The sequence below is a fragment of the Phalacrocorax aristotelis genome, chromosome 8 (assembly GCF_949628215.1).
Source record: "Phalacrocorax aristotelis chromosome 8, bGulAri2.1, whole genome shotgun sequence".
Lineage (NCBI taxonomy): Eukaryota > Metazoa > Chordata > Aves > Suliformes > Phalacrocoracidae > Phalacrocorax > Phalacrocorax aristotelis.
In genome coordinates this window covers 24,574,964-24,598,132 of record NC_134283.1, presented here as the reverse complement: position 1 = coordinate 24,598,132, position 23,169 = coordinate 24,574,964, and the positions used below count along the sequence as shown (strand labels likewise).

The window sequence follows — 23,169 nt, the reverse complement described above, 5'->3', positions numbered from 1 at the left end:
GCAAATGCATACCCACCTGGGAATGCTTGCTCCTGCACTGTAAGGAGGCTCCAGCCCCCCACTCCCACATCCCAGCTGAGAGCATTGTCATGGCCCCTGGCAGGAGAGGAGCTCAGAGCCTCCTTACCACTGCTGAATGGGCTGTCCCAGCCCATGCATCTACCCTGAGCCTCTCTCCTGGTCCCTCTACCCACTTTTGAGGCACTGGGGCTGGCTGCGGCCTGGATGGTGGTAGGGGCTGTCCCCTTGCTGGTGGGAGGGTGAAGTGTGAGGTGGTTTCCAGATGGGGTTTCTCTTCTGGTTATTTTAGGGCATTTCTTAAAATGCTCTGAACTGGCTTTTCTGTCCTGTATAAATCTGGGGCTCCTGGGCTCAGCCCGGTTTGTGCTGTGCCACCCCTAAGCAGTCAGCTCTGGCTCCTTCATCTCCCTTAGCCCAGACTTTCTCCTAAATATGTCACTTGTTAACTGAGAGCAAGTACAAAGTTGGTCTGTTTCTTCTAGTCCTCCTGGGCTGGGCAGACCCACTCCAGGACCTGTGAGACCTGGAGCAAGGCTGAGTGTTGAAATCCTCACTGGGCGCTGCAGCTCCAGCTGGAGCCTCTGGCTCCCGGACTTTGGTCACTGGTGTGTGAAGTTGGGAAGGGTGGGTCTGGGCTGACTCTCAACAACCCTGTGAAGCCTGACCCTTGCTCCTTGGCAGGAAGAAGATGGTAAAAGCAGGATTCAGGGTTGTGGTCATTAGTGAGGGAGGGAGGAGTGCTGGTCTAGGGGCATGGGGTTGTGTACTTCCATGGTGGAGGGGAAACCAGTGCTGTGTGTATTCCTGCCCTGGAAAGCTGCTTGGCATGGGGACCCTGGTGCTGTGCTGAGGGAGGTGACAGCTGGGGTGCAGACCCCAGCAAGGGCTCAGGGCTGGGGGAGGAGACAGCATGAGCTTTGCTTGTCACCTCCCCTTGTGGTGCACTGTTGCTGTGCTGTGAAGACCCTGCAGGTGCCCCAGTTGTAAGGGGATCCTGGGGCAGCTGGGCAGCCCACAGGGCCCATCCTGGCGGCAGCCTGCTCCTACCCCACCGCAGGCTCTGACTCCCAGCCTCTGTGTGTGTTCAGCTTTTCCCACTTGTCACCATGCAAATCAGGGTGGATGGAGGGAGCCAGCTGCATCCCTTTGTTCCCAACTCCGTGGACCAAAGCCCATCTAGGAGTGCAGCCATGGGACTTTTTGCTGGCCAGGGAGGGGCTGGTGGAGCAGAACAATCTGTGCCTCAGAGTCCTACCACTTTGGTTATGGCATTACCCTCCTCCTGGATGGTCTGGGGTAGCCAAAGCAGCCTGAAGTTGTTTTATTCTGCGCTGATTGCCAGCCCTGGGGTAGGGGTTAATGCAGCCTTGGGACCTGGTGCAAGGGCTTGGGCTGCTTCCCCAGAAGAGGGGATGAGAGAAAGCTGCAGCCTGGCCTGTGATGCCAAGGCTGAGGTGCGCCCTAAATGAATATTAGTTTGCAACAGCCTGTGGGTGATCCCAGTGAGGGGAGTGGGGCAGGCAGCTGCTGCCCTCTGGGGCTGAGCCAGAGTCTGTGCAGCGAGTTGTTCCTAGTCTCTGCTCTCAGATCCAGCGAGAGGAGGATCAAAGCCATTCTAATCCCGGGCCCCGAAGGGACGCGGGCAGGAAGGAAAGGTGGTGGGAAACTGCCCTGTTGGCGATGGGCTTGCACCACCTCGTCCCTCCCTGGGTGCGTTTTGCTTTCCCAGGGTGCTGGGTGGGAGCGGGGCAGGGTGAGCCGGCCCCGCCTGGGTGCTGTGCCAAGCAGGTTTGGAGCCGCTGGGCCTGCTCGCCGGGGCGGCGAGGGCTGGGAGCTGCTGACGGAGGGGCTTTCGGGAGGCGCGTCGGTCTAGCCGGTGAGCGTGCAGGGCTGGGCCTCCTGCCCCGGGGCTGGGCCGGGCGTGCTGTGGGCGCCGGTGGGTCTGCGCCCCCGGCGTGGTGGGGCCGGGCCGCGGCGGGGCTCCCGCTGAGTCCCCTTGTGCTGCCCCTGCCACAGCTGAGCCGGGGTACGCAGAGGCTGGTGACACGGGCGCTGGCAGTGTCCTGCCTTCCTACCCTTTCCTCTGCCGGGACAGGGCTGCTGAGCTCCTGCTCCCCTGGGTTTGGCACTGCCGGGGTTCAGGCACACCGGGCAGGCCAGGCAAGTGCCAGCTGCTCACACGCCCTTCCTGGGTGCTGACTCAACAGGGTGGGTGGCTGCGAGCCCAGGCCGGGAGCCGGGGAGGCCACGGGCACTGGGCAGGCTGAGCCATCCCCCAGCCCTGCGCGTGGGCTTGCACCCTCCTCTGTGACTCCTGCACGGTTGGACTCCTCAGAAGGGCCGTGCGTGCCCCTTCCTTTTTCCCTCTCCAGCTTCCCACAAACATGCTAATCCCATCCTGCTGCAGCAGCAAGAGTGGCCCAGCTCCAGCCGTGCTGGGTTTGCAGGCACAGCTCCTGATGTGAAGGCCCTGGGCTCCTCTGAAGGACACGATCCTGCCTGGATGGAGCTGCCCAAGTCCCCATGCTCACGTTTCCAGCAGAGCTCCAGGGAGCTGGGGAGCTCAGCAGCATGGCTTGCGGGGAGCAGCTCTTTGGAGCTAGGGAGGTGGTGGGTGTGGGCAGGGGGCTGTGGTTGCAGAGGGCTCCTGGAAGGTCTGTGCAGAGCAGGTGGGACCAGGGGTGTGAGGGGGCGCCCCTAGGGATGCAGGTGGGTTCCTCTGCTCTTCCACCTCTCACTAGGGGTGTATGTGAGCGTGTGTGCACATGCACTCGCCTCCATCCCAGCTGAGCTGTTTGAAAATCTCTATATGCAAAAAGCCTTAATCCCAGGAGCCTTCCCCTGGTTCAGGGGTGTTTTGCCTTTGGCAGGAGCTAAACCTGGGTGCTGTGAGGGCCACAATGCTGAGCGTGTCAGGCACCCAGGGGTGTCTGCCCCCAGGGCCTGCAATGGGGTACGTTCCTGTTGTGCTGGCCCGCAGAGCCTGGAGAAGGGCAAGGGGATGTGCTGCTGTGAGGGATGGTGAGAGCCGATGGGGCGCAGGCGTGCGCGTGCCATGCCAGCACCCACCACTCTCCTCACTTAGAACCACCCAGTTCTGTTCAGGCCCTGGCAATGGGCGGCATCAGCCGGCCCCCGTGGGGGCCCTGTGTCCGAGGCCAGTGCAGGACATGGGGATTAGTTTTAAGCCGATTGCTGCCTGTTAGGGAAGTACTGAGATACTCAGCTGTGGGTAGCCCGGCGGCTGGCGAGTCACAGGGGGAGCATGGCCACTGTGGGCCTGGCACTGCACCCTGGTGGGGAAGGATGAGGTTTTACCCCTTCCCCACTGTATTTATTTTTGCCGCCACAGTTTATAAGGCCTTTCCCCCCACTATGGCCTCTAGGAGTGAGGGTGACCGGCCCCTGTCCTCCCCAATTTAGTGGTCTGGTGGGACACCTAAAGGACCCCTCCTGCCCACCTCCACCCTGGCTGCCCATGGGGTTGAGTCTCCTGTGCTGGGGCAGGAATGGCTGTGGGTTTGGCTTCCAGCACAGTGCCTCTTCTCTCTATAGTTAGCCAGTGAGAGACCCCTGATATTTATTTGGAGGGCTGTGGCACACCACGTAGGGCTCTGGGAGGAGGTGAGGAACAGGCAGTGAAGCACAAGAAGGCAGCTCCTGTGGGCAGAGGAGGATTTACAGCTGCTGCGTACCTGCAGAGACAGTAACTGTGCAGGGCTCTTAGGGGGAGTGGAAGAGGAAAAGCTGCCCAAAAAAGGGAGCGTGGCAGCTGGGCTTCCCTTCCTGCGTGCTTTCGAGAAAGCAGGGAACATGGGTGGCTCATCCTGTCAGGAGCAAGGGAGGAGCGAACATGTCTGCCCACAAGCCTGGGGGAAGCCCTCCTCTGCCATCGCTGTCACATCCCTGGCTCCATGCTCCAGCTCAGGGCTGCGCCAGCGGGTGCTGCTCCCTGTTGGTACGGGCTGTGCCAGCTGACTCAGGGGAGCGCCCTTCCCACCACGGCAAGGCCTCACCGCAGCAGCCAGCAGCACCGGGCAGGCTGGTCCTGGGCCAGTGGTAGCGCTGAGCAGGTGGTGACTGAGCCATGCTGAGTGTCTGAGCGCTCCCCAGTGACTCTGCCAGTGCTGTCACCAATGGGGAAACTGAGGCAGGGAGCGTGCAAAGCCTGTGACTGATGCCAGGGTGGCATCTTGCTGGAGATGGCATGACTTCCCTTGCTGTCCTTGGCGCTGAGTGGCATGGCTGCCCGCCCCACCCCAGCCCTGGGCTCTAGCACTGCCCCATGCCTGCTCTGCAAACCCTGGTGCTGCCCAGAGGCCCCAGCTGAACCCCACAGAGGGATGAGGCTTTGCTCCCCTCTCCTATGTGGCCTGGCCATCCTCATCCCAGTCATCCTTGTCCTGGGATCAGTAGCAAAGCCCTGGCTGTGTTGTTCTTGAGGCAAGGGAGAGGCAGGAGGTGTACACCTCAGTTTCCCTATCAGGTGGATGGGGTCAGTGCTCCAGGCTTTATTCCCAGAACTGCTGGAGCCACTGGTAACCGCATGCACAGGGCTGCGGGAGGCACCCAGTGACTCCCAAAGGGGACATCTGCTGAGTGCGGGGTCTCCCTTCTGCCCCTACAGCTGCTGGCACTGGTGCTCCTGCCCATGTGGGCTCTGCAAACCACCTGGCTGGAAGGTGGGGGTGAGAGGCGGGGAGCCAAAACCCAGCCCTGCTTCAGTGACAAGGAGGTTGGTGCTTCCCTGCAATGGCTGGAGCAGCTGGTTCATAGGCAGGCTGTGGGCAGGTCAGGAATTCTTTAGTTAAAGGGCTTTTTTTTGGCCAGAATTTGCCAATAGTGTCCAACTTAAATCTCTCTCAGGGACAGGTCAGCCTTGATAAATTTTCTGGCTGAGAAAAAGCGGAGGGGGGAAGGAAAGGAGGAAACAATCAAAGCTCTCTGAGTTAGCATTTCCTGAACTAAGTGCCATATTTTTTTAATTTGGGGGTGTGTGTGAGAGACATGGCTTTCCATCCTGCACCAGCATGTTATGTAACCCCAACAACTGAAATAAAAACAAACTGCTTGGAAAGGGTTGAAACAGAGCGGTCGGAGCCATGGCAAGCCAACAGTGCTGTTTGGGGGAGGGGGGAGCTGTTGGGTCGGGGGAGGATGGGTTTGGGTTTTGGCTTGTCATTTCCAGAGAGGTTTTGTGATTTCCACTTTTCTTCCTCGTGTGGGACGGGAAGGACTTTCCTCATTGTTGCCCTCCTCCGGCTGGGTTTTGGGGTGGCCCCTCTGCATGGGATCTTTTTGCCCTCCCAGCCCTGTCCCATCCACCCGCCCGTTCCAGGCACACCAAACCCCACTGGGAGCCTTGGGAAACCAAACAGCAGCAGCCTGGTGCCCCTTCCAGCTGCTCAAATGGGCTGCCAGCCTTTGGGTCCCAGCAGAGTGGGCAGTGAGCACTGCAGGCAGCACCAGATGCAGGCAGGCGTGGTTTGTCCAGCTTTTCCCTGCCAGCTGTGGGGAGAAGACTTGGGCACGCATGGGAGGGTCCCCACGGGGAGGTGCTGGTCACAGGAGGCGTGGGTGATGCGTGGCCCCGTGTTGGTGCCGAGCCCCACCAGGTTGAGCTGGGTGCGCCCTGCTGAGTCAGCGTGATGGGCGTGGAGGCAGTTAGCCCTGGAGCATTTCGGCACAGGCTGGCGAGCCGGGAATGGCCCAGTGGGAGAGGGCTGCATGATGTGCAGGGTGTGCCATGCCAGCGGCGTGGCGTGGCAGTTATGTCAGCATCACATTGCTGTCCCCAGGGACCTATCCCTGATATGGGTGTCTGTCCACCTTACGGGTAAATAGGTCTGGCTGCATTTGGGGGTGGGGATGGCTGAAGGATTAGGGCCTCTCACCTATCCTGGCTGGGAGATGGGTATCAGCTCGACCACCCCACTGTGTCCCCTGGCACCCAGTGCTGCCCCTCACCCCACACTGTTCTTACAGCCAGGGCAAGGGGATGATACTCATCCATTGCTCAGCCATGAACAGTAACCAGAGCGGGGGCAAGCTGGGTCCCTGTCCCCACAGCACCCACCCAGAACAGGCTTTGAGTCTCCCCATCCAAGGCTGGCATCAGCGCAGGCAGAGCATGAGCTGGAGAGGGGACATGGGGACAGCATGCCTGGGGAAGGAGGGGACACTGGCTGTTTCTCCGGTGATGTGAGGACAATTCTGCTGCTGCATGGGATGAAGGTGCCCGGGAGGGAGCCAGGCAGCCGCAGCCCCTGCAGGGCCTGCTTGCTGGATGCTCTGGCAGGGGCCCAGGGGTAGGCAGGGCTGGCAGGGTGGGCAGCCCAGCATGCCTCCTCTGGCCTAAGCAGCACTGCCACCTGCCCTGGCCGCCCTACCTGGCCACGCTGCCTGCACCTGCCTGCTGCACCTGCAGGCAGGACCCCATGCAAGCAGCGGGTCGCAGGGCAGAGGTTCTCCTGCAGCGCCGGGAGCCCCCAGGGAGTCAGGTCAGGTCGGCAAGCTGGGGGCTCCAGTGCTGGCAGGGATGTGATTAATGTGGGGTGGACCTGAGAGCCTGGGAAGCTGCAGGGAAAGATACCAGCTCCCGGATGAGGCAGCCGCAGCCTGGGGTGCTCGCACTGCCCAGCAGCAGCAGGGATGGTGCATCAGTTTGCTTTGCAGGAGCACAGCAGGGCTGGGAGCTAGGAGGGACATGGAGGGGGACAACAGAGGAAGCACAGAGCAGCTCCCTGGGCTATGCTCCACAGGTGGCTCTTGTCCTTCCTTTCTGCCCCAAACTGTGCTGGCACCAGACCATAGGCTCCCACCCTGCTCCCAGCCCCAAAGGACAGGCCAGGAGAGAGTCACTTGGGAGGCAAGACGTTTATTCACCCCAGGTTGGCTAGGTGGCACGTGCAGGGCAGGAGCGGTGGACAAGGCCATCTGCCCACCAGCTGCATCCTCTTGCAGTGAGCGGTGACCCATGGGGACATCCATCACCCCCCCCGGCATGGGGCAGCTGGGGCTGCCTGGGCTGGGTTGCCCATCTCCCCATGTTTGGGGTAGCCAGGGGGCTCCCCCTCCCAGTCGCAGCCCCCCAAGTGGTCCCGTACCTCAGTCACCGGCTCTTCTGCAGGCTGTGGCTCCCTGTGGGATGGGCCATCTCCAGCCGCCGAGCCGTGGCCCCAAGAACAGTATTTCCAGGAATCCCCAACGTAGCGCCTAAGGGATTCCTGGGAAAACTGGACCCTGAGGGCACGGCGACCTGGGCTCTCCACCAGCCCTGAGCATCCTCACCGCTGGCTGGGCTCCGTGGTGGCTCATCATAGGTGCTGCTGCTGCATCCCTGCTGTCCCCCCACCACAGAAAGCTTCCACATTTCTGTGTGACCCCTCTGACTAGTGCCAAGCAGACACAGGGGTCCCTCTGCTGCAAGGAGAAGGCTCCCCACCTTCCTCTCCCTCCTTGCTCTCTGCAGGAATCTGGAGTTTTGGGGTGAGCCCTTTCCTGTAGCAAGGGGTCAGCTCTCCTTCTGTGACTCATCCCAGCGGGTGGAGGGTCCTGGAGGTCCCCAGGGTGCACAGTTCCTCCCTTCCCGAGCTACAGTGCTTCATCTCAGACTCCCAATTGACCAGAGATGCAGCACTGCACCTTGGGCTGGGAGACATGGAGGAGCTGCAGTGACCCTCACTGCAGCTGCCGTGCATCCATGGGTCGTGCCATGGCAAGGCTGTGTGTCTGCCTGCCTGGCTGGGTGCAGGGAAAAGGGTCTTCCCACCCTCCCCCAAGCCATGTGCCTGCATCCCCTGTGCCCAGCCCCAGCACGATGGCAGGACAGATCTGGGCTTGGTAGATCAGCCTGGCGCCAGCTCTGCAGGGACGGACAGGGATAGGGACAGGTTGGGGGGGTTCTGCCTCTAAATCCATGTTCCCCTCCCACAAGCTGGTGCAGAGCTGGGCGAGAGGGTGAGTGTGACAGGATTCCCCCCAGGGCGCAGGGCTGCCACTCAGTGGGGCCAGGACACCTCAGGACAGTTTGGGGCCGTGGGCATCACCCAGTGCATCCCTGCCTGCCCTCTGCCCCTTCCCCACCCCGGGGGATGAGGAGTGTGTAAAAGCTCCTGCTGTCCCTCCCCACCCCTGTCCCTGTCCCAGTCCCCATCAGAGTAGAGCCTGCAGCTGGCCAGCACCTGTGGGAAGGCTTCAGCCTCAGCTTCCTGACCTCAGACATCAGCCCAATCCATTCCCAGAGTGGCAGGACTGAGCCCAGTCCTTCCCATGAGCAAGGGCCAGGGGCTGTAAGAGGGGTGCCTCCTGGACCTTTGCCCAAGGGTGAGGATCCAGGGGGAAGCAGGAGGAGAGGGAGGATGGAGGGAGTGGCCAAGCCCAAAAATGTCTTTCGCAGGCGAACTCTAACTTCCTGAGCAGAGCCGAAACGTGATAAACAGACCATCTATCACAACCGCATCCTGCTGCTGGGCCCCGGCAGCCGTGGCGCTCCCAGCAGCCTGACAAGAAGCAGATGGCCCATCTCTGGCATGAGCTCCTGCATCCGGCACTGGCCCCCCCAGCCGGGTGCACCCAGCTGGGAACAGGGACAGAAATGACTCTGTGCAATGTGCGGGGCTCCCCTGTCTGCTGCTTGCGGTTCTTGGTAGGAAAGAGTGGGGAAAAGAGCCCCATGGTGCCCCAAGCTTGCAGCATCTATCAGGAAGGAGGTTTGGGAGCAGGCATGGGGTTATCTCCATACCAGCCATGGCTGGGCCAACCCTGAGCCCCGGCCAAGTGTGGGAACAGCCACAGGGACCTGGATCCAGGGGAGGTGCTGCAGGGACCCTCCTGTCACCCTACGCCTTTGCGAAGCCTCTGCTTTGCTGCTGTCCCCACCGGGCAGCACCCCAGCCCCATGCACATCCCTGGGGAGGGGCCACTATGCTTTTAGCAAGGAGCGATGTGCAGCACTGCAGTGTACCCTGGGAACCAGCCCTGCTTTGCATGGCTCGGTAGTGGGGAGCAGGGGCAGGTTTGTCCGCAGCATGTGGCTACCTGTGCCCAGGGAAAGGGCACGCAGTGGTGCCCGTGCTGGCAGTATGCCAGCTCTGCCCATATCTCACTGCTGGCCATGTCTCCAGGACTGTACAGTTGTCATGTGCCTTTGGCAGCCTTGATACACCCGGGGACTCCCATGGCTGAGCCTGTAAGAGACAGAGGGTGGCAGTCAGCATGGTGGTGTGGAGCCATGAGCTCTCAAGTCCTTTCCTGGGCAGCTGCCATGGGGGCCCCCTTGGTGCCCAGCATGCCACAGGACTGAGGACAGCAATGCCAACAGCTCTGTGCATACAAGAAACCCTATGATAGCCACTCAAAGGCCTCCCTTTGATTGCTAGAAGCCATATGTGCCCAAAGCCCAATGGCATGGGGCACGTTCCCCTCTCCCAGTGGGTGGCTGGCACGTCCCCAGGTGTGCAGGGAGTCCCGCAGTGGGGCCCAGGGATGGCCCCTGTCCTTTCCCTGCCACTGCCCTGACCCTGGTGAGAAAAGCTGGGATGGAGCCTTCTCTGCCCCCACAGTGTGGAGCAAGGAGACCTCAGCTGCCATCCCCAGGGAGGTGGCGGCGGGGAAAGAAATACCAAGAAAGGCTGGAGGAATGTGCTGGGCTGTGCATCCTGCTGGGCTGGAGGCAAAACATCTGCTGGGGCTCGCCTGCCCCTGCCCGAGGAGAGGTCTTGGGAGGAGGGAGGCATCCTCACCCTGCCTCCGATGTCCAAGTCACAACCTTCTCGTCCCAAGATGGGGCAAAAAAGCCGGTGCTGCAGGGCCTCCCCGTTCTCCCTTGTCTCCACACTCGGTTTTATCCCAGTTTCCCAAGGAAAGGAGGCTGCTACCAGCGTGCCGTCCGGCCACCACCCTCTGGTCCCCAGCACTCATGTTGCTGCTGGGGACCTCTGTGTTGGGGGACACTGGTGTCCCCCGAGCAGTGCCTGCCAGGAGGAGAGCTCCAGCCCTCAGTTGCTTGTCACGTTGCTCATGTGGGTATGAACACGCCACGTGGCTTCAGAAGAAGAAACCAGACCAACAAATGTCTGGACTTATAGTCCTGCTGATGCTGGCAGGACCACCAGCCACCACTGCATCCCCTGGCCGAGGGTCTCCGGAGGGTACCTGGGGCACAGCATGCAGGCCCAGGACAGTCCCTGTTCCCTGGTCATTCCAGCACTGCCTGGCATTGCCCTTGCTCCTACCCGCTGCTCACCTCCAGCCTTTGCCTCTGCTGAGCCGCTTCCTCTGCTTGCCTGCCCTGCCGCTGCCAGTGGGTGCCAGGAGGATGGGAGCAGGCGGGTGAGCACTTGGTGTCCATGAGCTGCCTCCCTGGTGGTGCTGGGCTGAGTCAGAACTCAGCCCTCCCCGTGGTTACAACACAGCGCCCTTTCCCCTCTCCAGGCAGGCCACTGCTGCAGGAAATGTCCTTTTTTAATAACAGTTGGGATTTGTTTCCTCCTTAAAATTCTCCAGCCTGAAGAGGCCAGGCATGAGGCCAGACCTGCGCTTTTGAGGGAAGCCTGAACCCCAGAGCCAGGAGGGTTCTGGGGTTCAGCCTGCTCTCTGGAGGAGGGTGGAAGGCACAAGGTGATGCTCAGCCCCATGCAGGTGCCCTTTCCCCTCCTCCTGGCCCCCAAAAGACTGATCTCCACTAGCTTTTGGGGCTCCGTCCTTGCCCCAGCTGAGCTTTGATCCAGTTCAGGTCATCAGCTACCCAAGCAGCCCTGATGCCACCTCCCGCTGGCTGAGGGACTCGTTGCTAGGTGACACCAGACAAGGTAAATCCTGACCAAGAGCTCCCCCCAGGTGTCCCCTCCTGGGTGGCGAGGACTGGGATGATGGAAGGACTCACTCAACTCAGTAGAAATTTAAGGGACTGACCCCAGGGCAGCTTCTGCTGCCTGCTGAGTGTCCCTCACAGGAAGTGATCACACAGGGATGCTGCTGGCTGTCACTTCGCAGCACAAGCTGGTGGCAGGACAGCTCCAACACTTCTTCCCACTGGGGCCTTCCAGCTCTCCCAGCATCTCCATCCCCCATGGACAATGGTGGCCTCTGCAGAGAAGAGGTGCCTCTTCCCTCCTTTCCTTCCCCCACTCCCTCACCAGGACTCGTATTAAATCAAAGGTTTATGAGAAAATGGAGGGGCCAAGGGAGATCCTAATCTGGTCGCAGGCTGATTAACCCCGAGTTCAGGCTGAGGTCCTGATGTTCAGCTATAAATAGCTCTGCCTTCCCTTTCCCATCCTCCTGCAGGGGCTGTGGCATGCCTGCCCTTTTATGGTCAAAAAGGCAGATTTGGAGACTGAGCGGCCCCCATCTCCCATGCTGAGGACGAGCCAAGGGGGCCCAGAGGGATGCTGCTCTTTCTCACTGGCTTTTGCTGGGATAAGTTATAATGCCAAGAACAAAGGAGCAGGTCTGGGGGACTGAGAGCAGGAGATGGGTGCAGAGGGCAGAGCGCATCTGGTTTGTGCTCCTTCCTCCCAGGTGGGCAGCCCCTCTCCTGGTGCCAGAGTGAGGGGAGAAATTGCCTGATTTGGTGTCTGCAGAGAGCTGGGCTCCTCTGCACCACACTTGAAGCACAGTGTGGTGGCACGGTGTGGACAGCAGGAGGGACCCCGGGAACAGATGAGGCCTCTGCCACCTCCAGGCTACAAATGCAAGCTTACATCTCCCCATTTGTCACCCCAGGGCAGGGGACAAACCTCACCATCCCTGCCTGGCCACCACCGTGCCCAGTCCTGTGCTGCCATGCAGGACCCACCAGCTCCTGCAAAGCTGCTGGTGCTGGCCACTTCAGCAAGACACTGAAACCCTCCAACAACACCAAAGCCTGGCTTGGGGGTGAGAAAGAGCCTCTGGAGGGGCAGGAGCAGCAGGGAGAGGATCCACAACTAGAAGCAGCATGGTTAAGCAAGAGTCAAGGCACACAGCAGCCTGGTCATTGCCTTTCCCACGGCCTCAGCTCTTCCCCACTGCCCCCAGCCCCCCAGCTACCATCTCTCCATCCTTAGCTGGTTTCCTCCTCCCAGAGCTGCCTCCCTCTCCCCAGCCGACCACTGGAAGGAATTTTGGGGGTACGGGGAGCCCACTGCAAGGACTGACGCCTGCTGGCCCTGGTGTCAGCCCTGGGGCACATGGAGCGTGGGAGCGGGCTCCGGCACCAGCCCTCTCACTCTGTTTACACGTCACGTTCCCAGTCCGGAGGAAGTGGTGCAGGGGTGAAGTCCCAGTGGGGTCAGGCCATCACGTCATGGGCCTCCAGCCCTCACTGGGAAGGGCTGGTGGGAACCCAGAGCACTGCGAGGAGAGCTCCCTGTGGACACCGTTCCCAAGCAGTGCAGAGCGGCTGCTCCAGCATCCTCCTTGCTCCCTGGGCTCTACTCCTCACCCCACTCCTGCATAGCTCCCAGCTGAAGCTGGCCGGAGGAGCTGGTGGAGGGGATGCTCCTTGGCATGGCAGGTGTGCAGGAGCTCACACAAACCCAGTAAAGAGCTTGGAGTTGGAGTGGGCAGGGAGTAGTGAGGCTCCCTCTCCTCTCCTGGAGGCATGGCTGTGGTGTGGCTGGAGCTCATTAAGCTGCCAGCACTCTTGGCTGCTTATCCTGGCTTTATCATCTTATCTCTGCTTCAGCAAGGGAGAGGGGGAGTGGGACTGTGTGTGCAGCATTGCCTGGACATGAGAGGAGCCCAGTTAGTAAATCACTTCCCCTGCCGGCCCCTGCTTTCCCAGCCCTGCCTGCTGCCCACCCAGCTGAGCAGTAGAAGATGCTGAAAGACAATGCCCTAAATGGGTCGTGCTCCCAGCAAGCAGGAGATGAGATGTTGTAAAAGATCAAGCACACAAGTTACATCAGGACTGATACTCAGGAGCCACTTCCCTGCAGTGCCTGTAGAACCAGGCTCCGCCATGCTGGCAGACCCTCCGGCCAGGCTGGCCAGGGAGCACCCAGCAGGTAGGGTGAGCAGTGCAGCTCCTCTGCTCAGGTGCGGTGGGGCTCATGGGGGTTGGAGGAGGGGAATAATAAAAATTAAGTTTGAAAAATAAGGGTGGAGGGGGAAAAAAGGAAGGGCAAATCAGCAATGAGTAAGGTAAGAAGGCCAGACTGGAAAAGAAAGACATTGCCCTATGTACCAGCAACCAGTAAGTTGGTCCTGCAGTGAGCACCAGAGTGACCTGTTGGCCGCCACGGAGCATCTGCCCCACACACAGCACGGTGGGTCCCCAGGTCATGTATGCTGCCTTCTCTTGATCAAGGGAAGCTGCTCATCCTAGCTAAGCTCAGCCCAGGGAGAGGCAGTGCTGTCCTTCACCTCCCAGCCCTGTGTTGCCCACCATGACAGGGATGTCCCTGCAGAGCAGGTATGATGCGCTCCCTCCCAGTGGTCTTGGGACAAAGACCTGGCAGCCTGCATGCTGCCGGCTGGCACCCACAGACCCTGCTGCCCTAGGGTAGGAAGCTTCCAGCATTGCCAGCTCATCTCACCTCCCTGCTGGGGAGGGGGCTTACCAGAGCTGTCACACCATCACCCCAAAACAGCCTCAGGGGGGACCAAGCCCCCTGAGATTCACAGGGTGCAGATTGCTGGGGCATACAGCACTGCCTGCTGTCTGGAGCAGGATGGTGTCCTGCAGGGCTGGCGGTGCCCCATGCAGTCCCACCAGCACACCACCTTCCCGCACTCTGACCATCTCCTGCAGCTCCAGCACTGCATGGCACATGCTTCCCTGCTTCAGCAACAGTGGGACAAGGAAGGCGTTGGTACTCAGCACCTCCTACTTTGATATCTCACATCAAACAGAGCCTGGGCAGGCTGGCTGCCTCTCGCTTAGCCTGACCGCACACGTCTGTTCACCTGCCTAGTTGACAGCCGCACACAGCATGCACCTAATGTGGGCACAGGGCTGGCCCTGGGGGCTGGCTAGCCCTCCAGAAGCCCCCTCCCCATCTCCACGGGCAGCATGACTGTACCCAGGTTGTCCACCAGCACAAAGCAGCTTCATCCCTCACCTCCACCCAGCAACCAGGAGATGCTTTCTTGCAGCTGCCACAGCCCAGGGACTGGAGCATGGTCCAGCTGCACCAGCACTGTGATGGGCTCCCGCCATGCTGCTCTGCCGATGCCAGCTCCGCCCCGATGCCGTTCCTTCTCCCTGCCCCAAGATGGTGTTGACACAGCCTTGCATGGCCACATCAGCTCCATGCTGAGCTCTCCCAGCTGCATGGACTGTGCGTGCAGCAGGGATTTGGCTGCTGCTGCTGGGAGGAGTCCCTGTCCGTCCCTAGGGCAGCCTAGGGCACCCACCAGACCCTTTTCCTGCCCAGGCTGGCATTTCTGGTGCGTGGGACAGAAAAGCCCAGTTCCCCCAGGTAATTGTGTCCATGGCTCCACATGGAATCTTACCCCAGCCTCTGCCCTTTGCATCCATGGCCATGGCAGACAAGCCTGGCCTGCAACTGCTGCCCCTGCCTTGAGCCAAAGGGACAGGGCTTCCCGAGGGGCTTGGGAAGCAGCAGCACCTCCCAGGCAGTGACTCCCTTGGTGGCTGGTAGGGGAGGAGGAGGGGGAGGAGGACGCCCTACTCCCCTGCACCATCCCTGAGCCCGGCTGGCAGTTGCTGCTGGCGAGCAAGACACTGTCCTGGCTCCCCGGGAGTCCCCCAGAGTGGGGCAGGCAGCATGTCCCAGCTGCCCAGGGGAGGCCAGAGCCAGGTGTGGGGGCAGGGCTGAGACAAGCCCTGTGAATGTACGTGGTCCCTGGCAGGCAAAGGGGTTCGGGGTTCACTAGTGGTGAGTGCTCCCCCAGCACCCGCTGGCCTGCAGCCACGGGATGTGTGTTGGGCTTCGTCCCCCCCAGATGGAGCCTCCCCCTGTGCAGGATCTGCTCTGCTTGCCTCCTCTGTCTGCTCCCAGCCAAGGTCAAAGGATGGTGAAATGGCTCCAGAGCTCAGATTTCCAGCCTCTTGCCTCATCGTTTACTGCTCAACTACAGCTTGCTCATGAAGACAAGCTTTCGCTCCTTCTGCCCTGCACAGGTTAAGGCGCTGGGGCCACCCTGGGGAGCACGTTGGGCTCCCCAACCCCATGCTCAGCCCCCTGCACTGCCTGTGCTCCTGCCTGCAGGATGTCTGTGCCATGCTGCTGCCCATTGCCTTCACCAAGGCATGGCGGTTACCGGCTGAGCACAGTGCTCACGTGCCTGCCTGCTGCCAGGAGGCAAAGTGTGCTGCAGGCTAGCGGTATGGCTCATATTGGCCCTGTTCACCAGGCACTGCAGCAGGCTGCACCACTGGGCCCCGGGCACTGGCTCGCCCTGCCTGAGCCCAAGTTGAGGAGCAGAGGGATGACAGAGGTGGGCAGAGGCAGGTTTCGCTGGGGGGTGTGGAGGAATGAGCTGCAGAAAAGCCTGATGAGGAACAAGGCTGGTTCTCGGACAGAAAAGGAGACCAAGAAAAGAAAAAAAAAAAAAAATAAAAAGCCCTTAATCATCTCCAGACTGCCTCTTGACAAGTGTGGAGGGAAATGCCACTCTATCCAGCAGCCACCCAGAGCTGCAGCCTGTCTAGACACAGCCTTCACCGAATTCCTGCTGATAACTGCTTGGGAAATCTTTGGCGGAGGCATCTGCCTGTGTTTGCTGGAAATTAACTCCTCTCCTGTTGGCCAGTGGCAAGGAGGCAATAGTGTTGACCTTTGGTAGGCCACCCTGGCTGGTGTGTGGAGGTTGGGGAGCTGGGGCAGGCACAGGCAGGATAGCCCCGTGCTGGGGACACGGCTGCTGGGACAGGGACACAGGCCATGTCGCACTGGTAGCTCCCTGTCCCCATGTGCAGCATCCCAGTGCCGAGATGCCGCAACTTTCCCAGGAGCAGCCAGTGACAGCGGAAGCCCTTGAGGCACAGCGAGGTAGGGACAGACTGGGACCATGGTGGCCACAGCTGCCCTGAGAGGTTACAGCACCCTGGTTGCTGTCACCATCCCTTTGCAGAGGGACATACAGCCCATATAGGAGCTTGCACCCCCAGGGATGTCATTGCACTCTGGCTGGACCCATTGTCCTCATGCTAGACCCGAGTGACAGCTGGTGGTTGTCCCTGTGGCGGTGGGAGCTGCCCTGTAGAGGACAGAGGAGGGGGGACATGGCAGCTTGCTGCCACATGCTCGCTGGGCACCGTGTCCCCAGGTGACCTGCTGGGAGGGGACAGCCACTGCTAGTGCCCTGGGAGCAGAGGGGCAGCATGGAGCCAGCCATGACGCAGGAAAAAGCAGCACCCCATCCTGCAAGGGATGGTCAGGGAGGAGACATGACCCGGAGATCCTTGGGAGACTGTGCAAAGCCTAAGCTCAAGGCTGTCTAAGAACAACCTGTGGCCATCCCCTCACACGCTATGGGGTGGGCAGCCCTGCTGTCACCAGCTGCATGCCCTGTGCCTTCCCCACCAGCCCCGTAGCCAGACCAGGGCTCAGCTGCTGGCTCCCACAGGGTGACCATGCTCGGCTGCAGCTGCTGCAACTCCAGGGGGACGAGGATGCAGCAACCATTCACCCAGTGAGCAACAGAGCCAGCAAAATGCCTATGGCTGAGAGCATGCCAGTGGTGCTGGCTACAGGCTGCGGCCAGGGGGACAGAGCGAGGCAGCAGGACAGGCTGGGCTGGCGTTGGGGTTCCAAGAGCTGCGGGATGTGGGATGCGAGTGCACTGGCTAGGGTGGCTTTAGATTTCTGCAAGCCTGCGGTGATGAGCCCTGGCCCCATCCTCTCCCCAGCCTGTTTTCCTCAAAAAGAGGCAGCAGCACAGCCAGCCAGAGGAGCCAAGTGCATGGCCCATGGCCCCGTTACACAGGGAGCCCGCCTGCCTGGGCTCGCCTTTGGCTTCCTATTTTTTTCCGTCCTAGATGTACACAGAGCAGAAAGCAATTCCTTCCCCAGCCCCGGGAGGGCCCTTCCCTGCCTCCAAAAAGCTGGCTGAGCCCCACCAAGGCCCTCTCCCAGGGCCAGGACGGAGCCATAGGGACAGATTTTGGGGAACCTCTTTGCTCAGGACTGCCTAGCCCCGGGGTGTCTCTGGCCACTCCTCACCAGCTCTGTGCCCAGCAGGTTTCCCTGCCGGCACCCCATGGCCATGATCCGCTCACCTCCCTCCCTCCTCAGGTAGTGTCCATGCACCTGGAGCGGGAGGACCCCTGCCCACCTCCCTGCAGCCAGCTGGGCTGAGCATCCTGTGGCTGGCAGGGGGGGATGATGGAGGAGCCATGTTTTCCCCTGCCTCCCCCCTGCCTGTCCCTGCCCACACTCAGGGCAGGCATCGGGCAGAGCAGGAGCCCCCACGCTGCTGGGGAGTCTGAGTGCCAACCAACTCCTGTCCCCACCGCCCCATGCAGCCCGCTGCCCCACGCAGCCCGCTGCCCCACACAGCCAGCGCGCCTGCCCGCGTGCCCGCCCACTCCCTCCGTCCAGGGGCACCTACCTGCTGCCCCACACCTGCGGCAGGGCACCACGGGGATGCGGGTGCATTTCCGCCACCTCCTCCCGGCACATTATAACCCGCCACTGGGACCCCGGCACTGCCAGCTGGGTTTTTTTAAGTGGCTGGCATGGGAGTCCTCGGTGAAAAACTCCTTCCAGGCTGCTCAGAAGCTGGAAAACCTTTTTCTTTTTACCTTATATGAGCTGCAGGAGGAGGCCAGGCTGCCGATGGGCACCGCTGTCAGGGGCGCCGAGGGGATCCATTGGCTGGGGTGCCGTCACGTGGCCCTGCCGCCACGACCCGCCGCCGTGCAGCTGAGTGTTGCTTTTACCCCCTAAGGAAGGGCTGCTTGACAATTTTCATATTTCTTCTAAATTTGGAGATTTCAGACAATGCTGGGAGGCTTGGCTCGGGATGCCAGAGGCCCATGTGGAAGTCATTAAGGGGGAGCGAGGGAAGGGGGGCTGGGGGGAGCAGGGGGGAGGAGAGCAGCCAGGGCTGCGCAGGCTGCCAGCAACGCGCCTGGGAACCCAGGCCATCCCGCCTGGAGAAAGTTGTTTGCAATAACTGACTTCCTCCCGGCCCCGGGACCGTGCACGGGGTGGGACACTCATCCCACCCCTGGTGGGGTGGGGGTCCGATAGGGCAGGCTGGCTGCGGGGACAGGGAGCTGGAACAGTGCTGGCATCTGTCCCACCGGCCGGTGAGGGAAGCGGAGATGCTCCCTGGTCTGGCTGGAGGTGGCTTATGATTCCCATTGCTTTGAAAAGCTCCATCTGGGCTGTGAAACAAGGCGTTTCAGCAGCCACAGAACTCTCGCCTGGCTGCCCGTGTGTGCTGGGTGAGATTCCTGGGTACCACTGGGGCTGGGACCCATATGGGACGGTAGTGGTGAGGCCAGGGCTGCAGGGCTGGATGCATGTGGCATCTTTCCCCGTGTTTCAGCAGCATGGGGAGCTGGTGTGGGAGCTCTGTCACCATGGATCTGTATTGGCCCTGGCCCCTCCCGGCCCCGCATGGACCATGAGTCCATGTACGGCCTCCAGCCAGCACTGGGGCCCCATTAATGAGCAGCTAGTTGGCAGCTAGGGAGGGAAACACCCAGCTCCCAAGTACCTTCATCCTTCTGCTCCGGCCGTCAGCCCCCAGCATGGCAAGGAAGGGTGTCACCTCTGCTCTGGACATGACCACCCTGCCCTGAGCCCCTCTGGCCTATATGGCTGCTTGCAGGGCTGTGCTGGGCTGTCCCCAGGCAGTGAAGCTAGCAGTGGGGTGCAGCTCCAAAGAAGGAGGAAGCAGCCACTGCAGGGTCCTCTGCAGCAAGTGATAACTGAGGGAGATCTGGGGAGCAAGGGGCGGGGGGGAGTGGGGGGGCAGCGACAGCTTCTCCTCTGGGTTTTCCAAGGTGGTGTCACTCCCTGGGAGGGTGCAAAGGGCTGGTGTCTGGGGTCTCATGCTCTGAGGTGTCCCCTGGCTTGTGGGAAGGAGCTTGATCCTGATCCATGCACAGGTACAGCGGTTGTGGCAGCTGCTGGGGACCTGGTGCAGGGGACGTGCATGCGCTGTCCTAACCTTGGTGGGGACAAACATGGAGTAAGAGTCTGGCAGGGCAGGACTTCCACCAGCAAGACATCCCGGACAGGAGAGGACAGGAGAAGGGTCCTACCAGCCTTCCAAATCTGGGAGCTTGGGACAGCCCCAAAGCTAGGACCAGGACCCCTCTGCCATCATGCCAGGCTTTGTACAGGGACGGTGTGGAGTGTGTGGTATTCCTCCTGCTCTCCCCAGACTTACGCACCACCTCAGCACCAAAGCCAAACATCCCTGCAGCACCTCTGTGTGTCGCCCGGGACATCCCTCCCACACTGCAGCAGTGGCTGGCCACCAGACCCCTCACCCCACTAGCCCCATGCCCCTGCAAACTGGGGTATGGGGCTAGGTGAGCTGGTGAGCCTGGAGGTATCTCTGGAGGGTCAGGGCTGGAAACGAAGCCCTGCCACCCGTGGCTGGCAGGGAGATGGGTGCTCAGAGTCATCCAGCTCACCTGGGTGATACGAAAGAAAGCAATCTGGCAAAGCCAGCTCTGAACCAGCTGGCCTGGTTTTGCTCTGCTGATGGAGAAACATGCATAGCTGGGAAGAGGGAGCATGGGCAAATCACTTACTTCAGGAGTTAAAGAGGCGAGGAGGAGGGGCAGTGGCTGGCCAGGCTGCTGTGGAACACCCAGCCATGTCAGCTGGCTCTCGGGTCAGTGCCCCAGGGTGCGAGTGGAGGGGCAGTGGGGAGCAAAATGAGTGCAGAGGGGTTGTACCAGCAACAGGATTCAGCCGAGGGAGGGGGCGAGTTGTCTGGGACATTACTGCCCTACCAGCTGCAGTAGAGCAGAAGCAGGGAACTGGACTGTGTTTTTTGCACCACTACACACACACATGCTCCCTTGCACACACTCACATCTTCCTCCACCCCCCGTTACCCTGCAGCAATGAACACTGTGGCCAGGCTATCACAAAACAGAAAAATGTGGGAACCACCGTGTGCTCAGCCCTGCTCCCTACTCTGCAATGCAGCTGCAAGGCTGAAGGCTGGCAGGCCAGTGCTACCTGACAAGACACAGGAACGCAGCTGCCAGCACAGTCTTGGGGGATGCTCAGCATCTGCCAGGAGAGCAGGGACAGGAGTGGCAGTGCCTGAACCTGCAAGTGGCATTCCCAAACCTGGGGGAGAGGCAGCTGGTGTCCTCTAAGGAGTCAGAGCCACCATTGAGGTACCTGACCAGGCATACAAAGGACTTCCCTGGGGCTGCTGGCAGCAGACCTGGGGGGGGGAGGAAACCCTGCTTCAGTCCCTGCACACACAGAGGTCCAGTGGCCCCATGGCAGGACAAGCCTTGACTTTGCCAGCTCCCGCCAGGTCTGCCTGCAGTCACGGGGGTGCAGGGACCAAGCCTGGGTTAGGCTGGATGTGTGAAGGGAACTGCACAGAGCAACAGCCCTACTGTGTGATGCCCTGCAGCAGAGGCATCACCCTCCAGCCACAGCAGACAAGCCTTGGTGCCCAGCACAGAGCTAGGACAGCATGTGTAGCATATCCCAGGACACAATGGGGCTCCTCCCTGGGCACAGAGCCATCCTACGCCACATCTGACTCCCATACTCCTCGCTGTCGGGCACCCTGTGCCTGCAGGTACCGAGCTCCTCTCCGTCCCATGTCCTGGGAGCCCAGCAGCCTCCCCGGGATCCAGCACGGAGCTGGCATCTCCCGGCCCCTGCCACCCTCTGTGCCCTCTGCGGGGCCGTGCAGCCCCTGCTCTCAGTGGGCTGGATTTGAGTGAAGCACAACTAACTGCTGCCATTAAACAAACCCTATAATTAGAAACCAGGTTTCTTAAATGAAGTGAAAAATGTAATGTTAGCCTCTGTTTGTTCGCTGGATGCTGCTCTCTTGTTCCATGACCCAGAGGGGTCGTGCCCTGTGGTTTCTGAGAAGCCTTAATAAGGTAATGTTTAGGAGGTTACTATCTTTACAACTCTTGTCTTATTACAACTCCATAAGAAAAACATTTGGGGCAAAGCAGGATTCCTTGGCGCGGGTTTGTTTTTGTTACTCCTTCACTGAGAGGCTGCCCAGTGATCCTTCCTTGTGGCAGATTCAGTTTCAGTATCTCCACAAAAGTGATGTTTTTTCCCCACCCCCTGCCGACCTCCAGCCCCCTCGGCTGGGTGTGAGGGCCTGGGTTGTCCCAAGGGGCCAGGACAGCCCCACTCCTGTTTCAGGCAGGCAGTGAGGGGACTGCTGGCTGCCAGCCATGCATGGGGTGAAGCCGTGGGGCAGTGATGGAGAGGGAGACCCCAGGCAGGCTCCAGAGGGCGGCTCCCACCTTCCTGAGAGCTCAGGGAGCGATAAGAAAAACCCCTCTCCCACAAGTCTTGCTAACATCCAAACACACTGACTTTACAGCCTTTTCATCTGCTGCTCGACATCAGAGGGGGCTGCCAGGAGGCAGGTGGGCATTTCTCAGCCCATATATTATTATACCCAAGAGTAGGCAGCCCCTGCCTGCCTCACCCCCATGCATGCAACGTCTCCGGTTCAGGTGCAGGATGGTGTGACTAATGGACTGGAACAGCTCTGAAGGTGACCTTCATGACTGGCCTGTGCTGCTTTGTAAATCCCTTCCCTCCATGGACTGCTGAAACAGCAGCACGTAGGAGCAGGAGATGGGGACCAAGGCAGAAAACTTTCTGACCTGACTTCAAACCATCAGTTCCCACCTGGTGATGACTCCCCAGGAGCTCGGGGGTCCTTGTATGTGTGGCAGTGGCCCCATGCCCAGGGCTGCAGGGAGGAGAGGTTTGACTTGAGCAGGTGTCAGTGCCGCCGCCAAGCTTTCCATTTACCTCTGCCCTCTGTCTTGCCCTGGGAAACTGGGAACTTCAACGCCTGCCTACAAGCAAAAGCCACCAAAGCCCTAAAATTAGGAGGCTTGCTCCTTGAAGACCCAGAGGGCATTGCTGCCCTGGAAGTGCATCCCTGGGAGCTCCCTCTAGCCCCGTGCCCTTGCAGGGAGGGCAGTAGGGACAGATCCAGGCTGCTCCCTGTGCCCCGCATGGGGCTGGAGCCAGGAGATGGGATGCAGAGGGCATCCTGGCAGGACAAAGACTCACCTCTGCAGTCCAGCACAAAATGCAGCCACCCCTCCAAGGTGCTCAGAGGTTGGTGTTCAACCACCATGTTTGCTGTCTTAGGCTCTGTGGGGAAGCAAAACCGAGTTATTTGGCAAACCAGCATTGCCTGCCCATGCGCTGTGCTGGTGGGCAGGGCGGCACAGCCAGTACGGGCTAAGGCCAGAAGCAGGAACAGCTGGGGAAGCTGGGAGGGCAAGCATGGGGTGCATGGAGGGAGCAGGGTGTGGGTCCAGATGCCCATCAGGCTTAGCAGGCTGAGGGGACCTGTGCCCAGGAGGTGCCTCTGCAGTCCCTGCAGCTGCCCTGCCTGGAGGAAACTACAGCTCTGCCCTGCTCCATCCTATAGGCAGCTGGGGCTGCCCCACGCAGAGCACCCAGAGGGGTCCCGCAGGGGTAAGGGTCTGTCCCCACCATGCCCTCACACCAGCCCCTCCTATCCCCTCGATGGGGCCAGCCAGACACAGGACAGCAGGAGCAGGGAACCGCTGGGGCAGCAGCCTGCACTGCACTGGGCACTGTGCCAGGCAGGGGCAGAAGGAAGCGGGTGTTTCCAGCATGGGGAGTGGGAAAGCAGGCTTTTTCCATCAGGTGCGCTGTCTCCAGGAGCAGGAGGCAAAAGAAAACAAAAGGCAGGAGAGGGATGGGGCAGGAGGAACCTGCGTGTCTGGATCATGTAACCAGTGACGTGCTGTAAACGCTGGGCGGCTGATGGATGTGCCGGCAGGGCCACGGCAGGATGGGCCGGACGTGCACCCTCCTTCCTGCGCCGCCATCCCAGCGCTGCTGGCAGCTGCTCGCCCAATGCCTCTGGCCCTCCATGAGCCTCCTGCCCTGGGGCGAGCAGGCCAGGGTGTTGCCGACCCCGCAGCCCCCAGCTCCAAAGGACAACCCTGCACAGCGCTGCCTCCCGATGCCAAAGCCTGGCTGTTATCGCACACATGTGATCCAAAGGGCATGA

At 60.7% G+C, this 23,169-nt stretch overlaps 1 long non-coding RNA gene across 1 annotated transcript; it reads right to left on the bottom strand.

The window, feature by feature from the left end:
- Positions 1-6,882: 6,882 nt before the first annotated feature.
- LOC142061242 (uncharacterized) lies at positions 6,883-17,698 on the bottom strand. Its single transcript, XR_012662081.1, has 2 exons — positions 17,527-17,698; positions 6,883-9,209 (listed from the first exon to the last, which is right to left on the bottom strand). It is a non-coding gene; the product is annotated as an uncharacterized LOC142061242 (long non-coding RNA).
- Positions 17,699-23,169: the final 5,471 nt, after the last annotated feature.